The sequence below is a fragment of the Mus musculus genome, chromosome 1, assembly GCF_000001635.26.
Source record: "Mus musculus strain C57BL/6J chromosome 1, GRCm38.p6 C57BL/6J".
Lineage (NCBI taxonomy): Eukaryota > Metazoa > Chordata > Mammalia > Rodentia > Muridae > Mus > Mus musculus.
This window is the reverse complement of record NC_000067.6, coordinates 7,271,165-7,284,239: the sequence shown is the minus strand read 5'-3', so window position 1 is coordinate 7,284,239 and position 13,075 is coordinate 7,271,165.

Below are 13,075 nucleotides of genomic sequence, written 5' to 3'. Positions count from 1 at the left end.
ATCTACAGCAAACCAGTAGCCAACATCAAAGTAAATGGAGAGAAGCTGGAAGCAATCTCACTAAAATCAGGGACTAGACAAGGCTGCCCACTTTCTCCCTACCTTTTCAACATAGTACTTGAAGTATTACCCAGAGCAATTCGACAACAAAAGGAGATCAAGGGGATACAAATTGGAAAGGAGGAAGTCAAAATATCACTTTTTTCAGATGATATGATAGTATATATAAGTGACCCTAAAAATTCCACCAGAGAACTCCTAAACCTGATAAACAGCTTCGGTGAAGTAGCTGGATATAAAATTAACTCAAACAAGTCAATGGCCTTTCTCTACACAAAGAATAAACAGGCTGAGAAAGAAATTAGGGAAACAACACCCTTCTCAATAGTCACAAATAATATAAAATATCTCGGCGTGACTCTAACTAAGGAAGTGAAAGATCTGTATAATAAAAACTTCAAGTCTCTGAAGAAAGAAATTAAAGAAGATCTCAGAAGATGGAAAGATCTCCCATGCTCATGGATTGGCAGGATCAACATTGTAAAAATGGCTATCTTGCCAAATGCAATCTTCAGATTCAATGCAATCCCCATCAAAATTTCAACTCAATTCTTCAACGAATTAGGAAGAGCAATCTGCAAATTCATCTGGGATAACAAAAAGCCTAGGATAGCAAAAGCTCTTCTCAAAGATAAAAGTACCTCTGGTGGAATCACCATGTCTGACCTAAAGCTTTACTACAGAGCAATTGTGATAAAAACTGCATGGTACTGGTATAGTGACAGACAAGTAGACCAATGGAATAGAATTGAAGACCCAGAAATGAACCCACACACCTATGGTCACTTGATCTTCGACAAGGGAGCTAAAACCATCCAGTGGAAGAAAGACAGCATTTTCAACAATTGGTGCTGGCACAACTGGTTGTTATCATGTAGAAGAATGTGAATCGATCCATACTTATCTCCTTGTACTAAGGTCAAATCTAAATGGATCAAAGAACTTCACATAAAACCAGAGACACTGAAACTTATAGAGGAGAAAGTGGGGAAAAGCCTTGAAGATATGGGCACAGGGAAAAATTCCTGAACAGAACAGCAATGGCTTGTGCTGTAAGATCGAGAATTGACAAATGGGACCTAATGAAACTCCAAAGTTTCTGCAAGGCAAAAGACACCGTCAATAAGACAAAGAGACCACCAACAGATTGGGAAAGGATCTTTACCTATCCTAAATCAGATAGGGGACTAATATCCAACATATATAAAGAACTCAAGAAGGTGGACTTCAGAAAATCAAATAACCCCATTAAAAAATGGGGCTCAGAACTGAACAAAGAATTCTCACCTGAGGAATACCGAATGGCAGAGAAGCACCTGAAAAAATGTTCAACATCCTTAATCATCAGGGAAATGCAAATCAAAACAAACCTGAGATTCTACCTCACACCAGTCAGAATGTCTAAGATCAAAAATTCAGGTGACAGCAGATGCTTGCGAGGATGTGGAGAAAGAGGAACACTCCTCCATTGTTGGTGGAATTGCAGGCTTGTACAACCACTCTGGAAATCAGTCTGGCGGTTCCTCAGAAAATTGGACATAGTACTACCGGAGGATCCAGCAATACCTCTCCTGGGCATATATCCAGAAGATGCCCCAACTGGTAAGAAGGACACATGCTCCACTATGTTCATAGCAGCCTTATTTATAATAGCCAGAAGCTGGAAAGAACCCAGATGCCCCTCAACAGAGGAATGGATACAGAAAATGTGGTACATCTACACAATGGAGTACTACTCAGCTATTAAAAAGAATGAATTTATGAAATTCCTAGCCAAATGGATTGACCTGCAGGGCATCATCCTGAGTGAGGTAACACATTCACAAAGGAACTCACACAATATGTACTCACTGATAAGTGGATATTAGCCCAAAACCTAGGATACCCAAGATATAAGATACAATTTCCTAAACACATGAAACTCAAGAAAAATGAAGACTGAAGTGTGGACACTATGCCCATCCTTAGAAGTGGGAACAAATCACCCTTGGAAGGAGTTACAGAGACAAAGTTTGGAGCTGAGATGAAAGGATGGACCATGTAGAGACTGCCTTATTCAGGGATCCACCCCATAATCAGCATCCAAACAATGACACCATTGCATACACTAGCAAGATTTTATCGAAAGGACCCAGATGTAGCTGTCTCTTGTGAGACTATGCCGGGGCCTAGCAAACACAGAAGTGGATGCCCACAGTCAGCTAATGGATGGATCACAGGGCTCCCAATGGAGGATCTAGAGAAAGTAGCCAAGGAGCTAAAGGGATCTGCAACCCTATAGGTGGATCAACATTATGAACTAACCAGTACCCCGGAGCTCTTGACTCTAGCTGCATATGTATCAAAAGATGGCCTAGTCGGCCATCACTGGAAAGAGAGGCCCATTGGACACACAAACTTTATATGCCCCAGAACAGGGGAACGCCAGGGCCAAAAAGGGGGAGTGGGCGGGTAGGGGAGTGGGGGTGGGTGGGTATGGGGGACTTTTGGTATAGCATTGGAAATGTAAATGAGCTAAATACCTAATAAAAAAAGGAAAGAAAAAAAAAAAACAAAAGCAAAAATCAATCTCCAACCATCCAACGTCTGGGATCCAACTCACGATCTTCTGGGCTCCTCCAAGGGCTTGGGTCACTTCTCCAGCCATGCCCTTTGTAGCACACGGGTCATCTAGGCTCCAGATGCCTGTACTCCACTGCTGCTGCTGCTCTTGGTGGTCATCTCATGGTACTGGCATCTCCAAAACACTGCATGACCCCTTCAGTCCTGGGCCGTCAATTGCAACTGAGGCTGCACCTTCACCAATGGCCTTCCATGGCCTTTCACAGTGCCGAACCTCAGCTGCTCTGCGTGACCCCTTCATGCCTTCAAAACCAGTACCACCTGGGTGACCCTTACACATTACCAAGTTCCGCTGCAACAGGAGTACAACCTTGGCTATCTCTGGAACACAGCCTCTTTGTGCTTTCAGAAAACACTTCCCAGAAGATGTCACCTCAACGATGCTGGTCTCTTCTTAATCACCACTAATTTCTTAGCTCCAGCTAACCAGCATCAATAGTCCCAGTAATGCAAAGTTTTTGCTTTAGTAGTTCTGGTATCTTGTTAATCACAGCTGATTCTTCAGCCCCAGCTAACCAGAACTACAGAATCTTCACAATCAAAACAGCAATGGCCCTGAAAAGAGTCTTTAATTTTCCCACTGAAATTTCACAAGCCAGGCCTCCATCTTCTGCACTGTTCTCAACATTATCTTCCAAGCTCTTACAAAACATCTGACAGAGCTCTTAACAACGAATGGATCTTCAAGCCCAAAGTTCCAAAGTCCTTCCACAGACCTCCCCAAAACATGGTCAGGTTGTCACAGGAATACCCCACTCTGCCGGTACCAATTTGTCTTAGTCAGGGTTTCTATTCCTGCACAAACATCATGACCAAGAAGCAAGTTGGGGAGGAAAGGGTTTATTCAGCTTACAATTCCATACTGCTGTTCATCACCAAAGGAAGTCAGGACTGGAACTCAAGCAGGTCAGGAAGCAGGAGCTGATGCAGAGGCCATGTAGGGATGCTCTTTACTGACTTGCTTCCCCTGGCTTGCTCAGCCTGCTCTCTTATAGAACCAAGACTACCTACCAGCCCAGATATGGTCCCACCCACAAGGGGCCTTTCCCCCTTGATCACTAATTGAGAAAATGCCTTACAGTTGTATCTCATGGAGGCATTTCCTTAATGGAAGCTCCTTTCTCTGTGATAACTCAAGCTGTGTCAAGTTGACACAAAACAAGCCAGTACAACATGATACCGGAAAAATGTTTTTTTTTAAACCCCTCATGACAACTTTATTAACCTTGGTCATCATTGTAGTTCTCCTCCCTGCCCTTTCTTTGAACGAATTAGCTCTTCCCTTATCTCCAATATGTCAGATGTCACCTTTAGTTCAACCTCTGCAGCTCTCCTTCCCTAGGAGCCCTTCCTACCTACCCATCCCATTAGGAGCTAGGTTTCTCCAACCTCCAGGTTCCATCTCTCTCTAATACTACTTTCTGGGAACTTGGCCCTTGTTTTTTTTATTCAGTCCTCAGTTACTTCCCAGTTTCTGAAGGTGTTGTGCAAAAATCTCATGATAAGTTATGGTATCTCAAGTCAAAATGGTATTTATGAGGCTAAAGAAATCGCTCAGAAGTTAAGGACACATATTCCCCATGCATAGGATGTAAGTTTCTGTTCATATTACACCCAGTTCACAATCAACTATAACTTCCACTCTGGAAAGATCTGATGTCCACTTCTGTTCTTGGCAAACATCTGTACTCACGTGCACATACAGACTCATATGCATACATATAATAAGGAATAATAAAATAAATATTTTGAAACTGTATGTAATATACCTACTATACTAAAGATAACAGTTTACCCATCCACTACATTGTCCTTATTAATAGGCTGTGGCTTCTACTTGCTGCCAGCATGTCATTAAGCTCAAGAAAAGATCAAAGGTATCATTTTCAACTGTGCTATCTACTAAAAATACTTCACTAATATACCATCACAACGTCACAAATCCTACATTGAGACATTGTTTCAGAGACTAAAAACAGAACTCTTTATTTTACTTTATTTTATTTACATTTCAAATGTTGTCCACCTTCCTGGTTTCCCCTCTGCAAACCCCCATCCCATCACTCTTCCCCTTTGCCTCTAAGAGAGTGCTCCCCACTCCCACACATTACTACCTTACCACTCTAGCATCCTGTTACAATGGGGTATTAAACCTCCACAGGACCACTGATGCCAGATAAAGCAATCCTATGCTACATATGTATCTGGAGCTGTGGGTTCCTCCATGTGTACTCTTTGGTTAATGGTTTAGTCCCTGTGAGCTCTGGGTGATCTGGTTAGTTGATATTATTGTTATTCCTAAGGGAATGCAATCCCCTTCAGCTACTTTAGTCATTCTTTCAACTCTTCTATTGGGGTCCCTGGGCTCAATCCAATTGGTTGGCTGTGAATATCTGCATCTGTATTGGTCAGGTGCTGGCAGAGCCTCTCAGGCAAGAGCTATACCAGGCTCCTGTCAGCAAGCACTTCTTGGCATCAGCAATAGTGTCCTGGTTTGGTGTCTGCAGAAGGGATGGATCCTTAGGTGAGGCAGTCTCTGGCTGGCCTTTCCTTCAGTCTCGGCTTCAGGGTTTTTTTGTTTTTTGTTTTTTTGGTGGTTTTTTTTTTTTTTTTTTTTTTTTTTTTTGTCCCTGCATTTCCATTAGATGTTATCCCTCAACTGGGAAAAATGGAACTTTAAAAAACTTTTCTGTACCCATGATATGACAATGCCTTGAAAGCGTCAGGCGTTCATGAAATCTGGTGAATCAGCATCATTGTCCTCGCCAGCTATGCACTGGGATAATTAATGGCCACAGAAAGAAGGCAATTCCAATATTAGGTATGTGAGTTATTCAATTTTCTCTGTAGTAAAAAGACTAGGGTTAGAAATAGAAGCTATGTTCTTTCACAAATATTTATACAAAATTTAATCTAATAGAATATCCTAATTATTATTGTAAATTTATATTTCTAATTCAACTTATTTCATTATTACTTGACACTCTTAGTTACAGTAAAAGTAAGGCTTCTAGAATATAAGGTTTCAAAGGACACTGTCAAGGGCAATGTCTCCTTCCCTTCCCTAGAGCATTGCCCTGTACTACTTCACTGAACAAGGAGAGCATTTCTCAGCTCAGGCTCCTGGAATGCCACATCCCATTAGCCACAAGTTGTCAGATATCAGTACTACCAAGAGCTCCCAGGCATGGACAATGAGTCCTGGGAGAGATGAGACAACAAAGAACATTCAAATGAGCAACAAAGCCCAGATTTCTTTAATATTATATTCTCTAACTTTTTTGCTTTATGTATAGATAGACAGTAAATAATAAAACACAACTAGTCAGCAGGCTGTTATGAAAGTAGAAATAAAATGCAATTCCTAGCTGATCACATGGACTTTTATTCCCCAAAATTACTTTATTAAGTTTAAATTAGACTATTAAGCATTTAAACAATACTGTGCTTAAGCTGAGCCTATAATTAATTATATAACATTGACTCAATCACTTTAGACTCTGTTTCTTCATTTTAAATATAAAGAAAAAGTCATCTAAGATTATCTTGAATCTTCTGCAATTTTAATTTGAATTTTTAGGGCTTAAAGACTATAGAAAGAAATGGTTTTAATATATCATGTGTATCTCATCTGTATCTCTAGCTCTAATTCAAATACATGTCTATTTCACCCATTAAGGGTACCTCAGGACAGTGTGGCTGAATTCTATTACCTTTTTTTTTAATTACGTATTTTCTTCAATTACATTTCCAATGTTATCCCAAAAGTCCCCCCCCCAGTCCCCTACCCACCCATTCCCATTTTTTGGCCCTGGCATTCCCCAGTACTGGGGCATATAACGTTTGCCTGACCAATGGGCCTCTCTTTCCAGTGATGGCTGACTAGGTCATCTTTTGATACATATGCAGCTAGAGTCAAGAGCTCTGGGGTACTGGTTAGTTCATAATGTTGTTCCTCCGATAGGGCTGCAGATCTCTTTAGCTCCTTGGATACTTTTTCTAGCTCCTCCATTGGGGGCCCTGTGATCCATCCAATAGTTGACTGTGAGCATCCACTTATGTGTTTGCTAGGCCCCGGCCTAGTCTCACAAGGGACAGCTATATCACCGTCCTTGCAACAAAGGCTTGCTAGTGTATGCAATGGTGTCATTGCTTGGAGGCTAATTATGGGATGGATCCCTGGATATGGCAGTCTCTAGATGGACCATCCTTTTGTCTCAGCTCCAAACTTTGTCTCTGTAACTCCTTCCATGGGTGATTGTTTCCAATTCTAAGAATGAGCAAAGTGTCCACACTTTGGTCTTCGTTCTTCTTCAGTTTCATATGTTTTACATATTGTACCTTATATCTCGCTACACTAAGTTTCTGGGTTAATATCCACTTATCAGTGAGTACATTTCATTTGAGTTCTTTTGTGATTGGGTTACCTCACTCAAAATGATGCCCTCCAGGTCCAACCATTTGCCTAGGAATTTCATGAATTCATTCTTTTTAATAGCTGAGTAGTACGCCATTGTGTAAATGTACCACATTTTTTGTATCCATTCCTCTGTTGAGGGACATCTGGGTTCTTTCCAGCTTCTGGATATTATAAATAAGGCTGCTATGAACATAGTGGAGCATGTGTCCTTCTTACCGGTTGGGACATCTTCTGGATATATGCACAGGAGAGGTATTGCGGGATCCTCCGGTAGTACTATGTCCAATTTTCTGAGGAACCGCCAGACTGATTTCCAGAGTGGTTGTACAAGCTTGCAATCCCACCAACAATGGAGGAGTGTTCCTCTTTCTCCACATCCTCGCCAGCATCTGCTGTCACCTGAATTTTTGATCTTAGCCATTCTGACTGGTGTGAGATGGAATCTCAGGGTTGTTTTGATTTGCATTTCTCTGATGATTAAGGATGTTGAACATTTTTTCAGGTGTTTCTCAGCCTTTCGGTATTCCTCGGGTGAGAATACTTTGTTCAGCTCTGAGCCACATCTTTTAAGGGGGCTATTTGATTTTCTGGAGTCTACTCTCTTGAGTTCTTTATATATGTTGGATATTAGTCCCCTATCTGATTTAAGATAGGTAAAGATCCTTTCCCAATCTGTTGGTGGTCTTTTTGTCTTATTGACGGTGTCTTTTGCCTTGCAGAAGCTTTGCAGTTTCATGAGGTCCCATTTGTCAATCCTCGATCTTAAAGCACAAGCCATTGCTGTTCTATTCAGGAATTTTTTCCCTGTGCCCATATCTTTGAGACTTTTCCCCACTTTCTCCTCTATAAGTTTCAGTGTTTCTGGTTTTATGTGTAGTTCCTTGATCCACTTAGATTTGACATTAGTACAAGGAGAGAGGAATGGGTCGATTCGCATTCTTCTACATGATAACAACCAGTTGTGCCAGCACCATTTGTTGAAAATGCTGTCTTTTTTCCACTGGATGGTTTTAGCTCCCTTGTCGAAGATCAAGTGACCATAGATGTGTGGGTTCATTTCTGGGTCTTCAATTCTATTCCATTGGTCTACTTGTCTGTCACTATACCAGTACCATGCAGTTTTTATCACAATTGCTCTGTAGTAAAGCTTTAGGTCAGACATGGTGATTCCACCAGAGGTACTTTTATCCTTGAGAAGAGCTTTTGCTATCCTAGGTTTTTTGTTATCCCAGATGAATTTGCAGATTGCTCTTTCTAATTCGTTGAAGAATTGAGTTGGAATTTTGATGGGAATTGCATTGAATCTGAAGATTGCTTTTGGCAAGATAGCCATTTTTACAATGTTGATCCTGCCAATCCATGAGCATGGGAGATCTTTCCATCTTCTGAGATCTTCTTTAATTTCTTTCTTCAGGGACTTAAAGTTTTTATTATACAGATCTTTCACTTCCTTAGTTAGAGTCACGCCAAGATACTTTATATTATTTGTGACTATTGAAAAGGGTGTTGTTTCCCTAATTTCTTTCTCAGCCTGTTTATTCTTTGTATAGAGAAAGGCCATTGACTCGTTTGAGTTAATTTTATATCCAGCTACTTCACCGAAGCTGTTTATCAGGTTTAGAAGTTCTCTGGTGGAATTTTTAGGGTCACTTATATATACTATCATATCATCTGCAAAAAGTGATATTTTGACTTCATCTTTTCCAATTTGTATCCCCTTGATCTCCATTTGTTGTCGAATTGCTCTGGCTAGGACTTCAAGTACTATGTTGAAGAGGTAGGGAGAAAGTGGGCAGCCTTGTCTAGTCCCTGATTTTAGTGGGATTGCTTCCAGCTTCTCTCCATTTACTTTGATGTTGGCTACTGGTTTGCTGTAGATTGCTTTTATCATGTTTAGGTATGGGCCTTGAATTCCTGATCTTTCCAAGACTTTTATGGGTGTTGGATCTTGTCGAATGCTTCTTCCGCATCTAACGAGATGATCATGTGGTTTTTGTCTTTGAGTTTGTTTATATACAGGATTACATTGATGGATTTTCATATATTAAACCATCCCTGCATCCCTGGAATAAAACCTACTTGGTCAGGATGGATGATTGCTTTAATGTGTTCTTGGATTCGTTTAGCAAGAATTTTATTGAGGATTTTTGCATTGATATTCATAAGGGAAATTGGTCTCTATCTTTGTTGGATCTTTCTGTGGTTTAGGTATCAGAGTAATTGTGGCTTCATAGAATGAGTTGGGTAGAGTTCCCTGTACTTCTATTTTGTGGAATAGTTTGTGCAGAACTGGGATTACATCTTCTTTGAAGGTCTGGTAGAACTCTGCACTAAACCCATCTGGTCCTGGGATTTTTTTGGCTGAGAGACTATTAATGACTGCTTCTATTTCCTTAAGAGATATGGGACTGTTTAGATCGTTAACTTGATCCTGATTTAACTTTGGTACCTGGTATCTGTCTAGAAATTTGTCCATTTCATCCAGGTTTTCCAGTTTTGTTGAGTATAGCCTTTTGTAGAAGGATCTGATGGTGTTTTGGATTTCTTCAGGATCTGTTGTTATGTCTCCCTTTTCATTTCTGATTTTGTTAATTAGGATGTTGTCCCTATGCCCTCTAGTGAGTCTAGCTAAGGGTTTATCTATCTTGTTGATTTTCTCAAAGAACCAACTCCTCATTTGGTTAATTCTTTGAATAGTTCTTCTTGTTTCCACTTGGTTGATTTCACCCCTGAGTTTGATTATTTCCTGCCGTCTACTCCTCTTGGGTGATTTTGCTTCCTTTTTTTGTAGAGCTTTTAGATGTGTTGTCAAGCTGCTAGTATGTGCTCTCTCCCGTTTCCTCTTGGAGGCACTCAGAGCTATGAGTTTCCCTCTTAGAAATGCTTTCATTGTGTCCCATAGGTTTGGGTATGTTGTGGCTTCATTTTCATTAAACTCTAAAAAGTCTTTAATTTCTTTCTTTATTTCTTCCTTGACCAAGGTATCACTGAGAAGAGTGTTGTTCAGTTTCCACGTGAATGTTGGCTTTCCATTATTTATGTTGTTATTGAAGATCAGCCTTAAGCCATGGTGGTCTGATAGGTTACATGGGACAATTTCAATATTTTTGTATCTGTTGAGGCCTGTTTTGTGACCAATTATATGGTCAATTTTGGAGAAGGTCCCGTGAGGTGCTGAGAAGAAGGTATATCCTTTTGTTTTAGGATAAAATGTTCTGTAGATATCTGTCAGATCCATTTGTTTCATAACTTCTGTTAGTTTCACTGTGTCCCTGTTTAGTTTCTGTTTCCACGATCTGTCCATTGATGAAAGTGGTGTGTTGAAGTCTCCCACTATTATTGTGTGAGGTGCAATGTGTGCTTTGAGCTTTACTAAAGTGTCTTTAATGAATGTGGCTGCCCTTGCATTTGGAGCATAGGTATTCAGAATTGAGAGTTCCTCTTGGAGGATTTTACCTTTGATGAGTATCAAGTATCCCTCCTTGTCTTTTTTGATAACTTTGGGTTGGAAGTCGATTTTATTAGATATTAGAATGGCTACTCCAGCTTGTTTCTTCAGACCATTTGCTTGGAAAATTGTTTTCCAGCCTTTCACTCTGAGGTAGTGTCTGTCTTTTTCCCTGAGATGGGTTTCCTGTAAGCAGCAGAATGTTGGGTCCTGTTTGTGTAGCTACTCTGTTAGTCTATGTCTTTTTATTGGGGAATTGAGTCCATTGATATTAAGAGATATTAAGGAAAACTAATCGTTGCTTCCTATTATTTTTGTTTTTAGAGTTGGCATTCTGTTCTTGTGGCTGTCTTCTTTTTGGTTTGTTGAGGGATTACTTTCTTGCTTGTTCTAGGGCGTGATTTCTGTCCTTGTATTGCTTGTTTTCTGTTATTATCCTTTGAAGGGCTGGATTCGTGGAAAGATAATGTGTGAATTTGGTTTTGTCGTGGAATACTTTGGTTTCTCCATCTATGGTAATTGAGAGTTTGGCCGGGTATAGTAGCCTGGGCTGGCATTTATGTTCTCTTAGTGTCTGTATAATATCTGTCCAGGCTCTTTTGGCTTTCATAGTCTCTGGTGAAAAGTCTGGTGTAATTCTGGTAGGTCTGCCTTTATATGTTACCTGACCTTTCTCCCTTACTGCTTTTAGTATTCTATCTTTATTTAGTGCATTTGTTGTTCTGATTATTATGTGTTGGGAGGAATTTCTTTTCTCCTCCAGTCTATTTGGAGTTCTGTGGGCTTCTTGTATGTTCATGGGCATGTCATTCTTTAGGTTTGGGAAGTTTTCTTCTATAATTTTGTTGAATATATTTGCTGGCCCTTTAAGTTGAAAATCTTCATTCTCATCAACTCCTATTATCGGTAGGTTTGGTCTTCTAATTGTGTCCTGGATTTCCTGGATGTTTTGAGTTAGGATCTTTTTGCATTTTGTGTTATCTTTGATTGTTGTGCCGATGTTCTCTATGGAATCTTCTGCACATGAGATTCTCTCTTCCATCTCTTGTATTCTGTTGCTGATGCTCGCGTCTATGGTTCCAGATTTCTTTCCTAGGGTTTCTATCTCCAGCGTTGCCTCACTTTGGGTTTTCTTTATTGTGTCTACTTCCCTTTTTAGGTCTAGTATGGTTTTGTTCATTTCCATCACCTGTTTGGATGTGTTTTCCTGTTTTTCTATAAGGACTTCTACCTTTTTGGTTGTGTTTTCCTGCTTTTCTTTAAGGACTTGTAACTCTTTAGCAGTGTTCTTCTGTATTTCTTTAAGTGAGTTATTAAAGTTCTTCTTGATGTCCTCTACCATCATCATGAGATATGCTTTTAAATCCTGGTCTAGCTTTTCCGTTGTGTTGGGGTGCCCAGGACTAGGTGGCGTGGGAGTGCTGAGTTCTGATGATGGTGAATGGTCTTGATTTCTGTTAGTAGGATTCTTACGTTTGCCTTTCACCATCTGGTATTCTCTAGAGCTGTGCAGGATACACTCGGCGGGGTACTGGAACCAAGATGTCTGTGCAGGATACACTGGGCAGGATCCCAGAACCAAGATGTCTGCTGCTGATGCTCAGGCAAAATGCTCCCACGCCGGGGAGATCCCTATCCTCTAGCCGTGAAAATGGCCAGCTATCTGTGCAGGATACGCTCGGTGGGGTCCCGGAACCGAGATGTCTGCTGCTGATGCTCAGGCAAAGCGCTCCTGCGCGGGCAGATCCCAATCCTCAGAATTCTTATGATCGTGGCTGGTGTTGTGGGTATCTGGAGGTAGTCAGCCGACTGTGCGCCCTAGCTACTCCGGTGCTGCTTGGCCGGAAGGGGCTTGTGCCCCTACTCAGACCGGGTTTTTGCTTCCCTGACTAATGCAGTCTCAAGTCCCACGCGATTGGATTGGAGCAGATGCTGTGTTCCACTCAACAGAAGTCTTAAGATCGCTTGGCGGGTGTTGTGGGTAGCTGGCGGGTAGTCAGAAGACTGTGCGCCTTAGCTACCCGGTGCTGCTCAGACCGGAAGGGGCTTGTCTCTATTACCTTTTGTAACCCCAGAGAGAAGAAATAGCCCGCTGCACCTATGAATCCAAAGTTTTGTGTTGGGTATGTTAATACAATGGCTCCTTAACTTGTTTCTTTGTGGAGCTATTAAAAAAAAAAATACCTGGAGATCAGAGTAGTGGATAAGAAAGAGAGGTTTATTTATCTCATATCTTTGGAGACTCAAGAGTATAGTTCTGGCATTTGGACATCTATGGCATCAGATGGGAAGAACACAAGAGTGAGTTAAGATGATCACAAGGGAAAACCAAGCAGTCTTACATCCTTTTGGAATTTCTCAGAGATGCACTTCCTCCAGAAAAGGATCCATTCCTCTTTAACATCCACTAACCTACCATTAGATACCACTTCTCAAAGTTTCATCACACTCTTGCAGGGCACTACAGACCAAAGTTGCAATACAGGAACCTCCACAACATTTTAGGAATGTCTGACTTCAGAAAA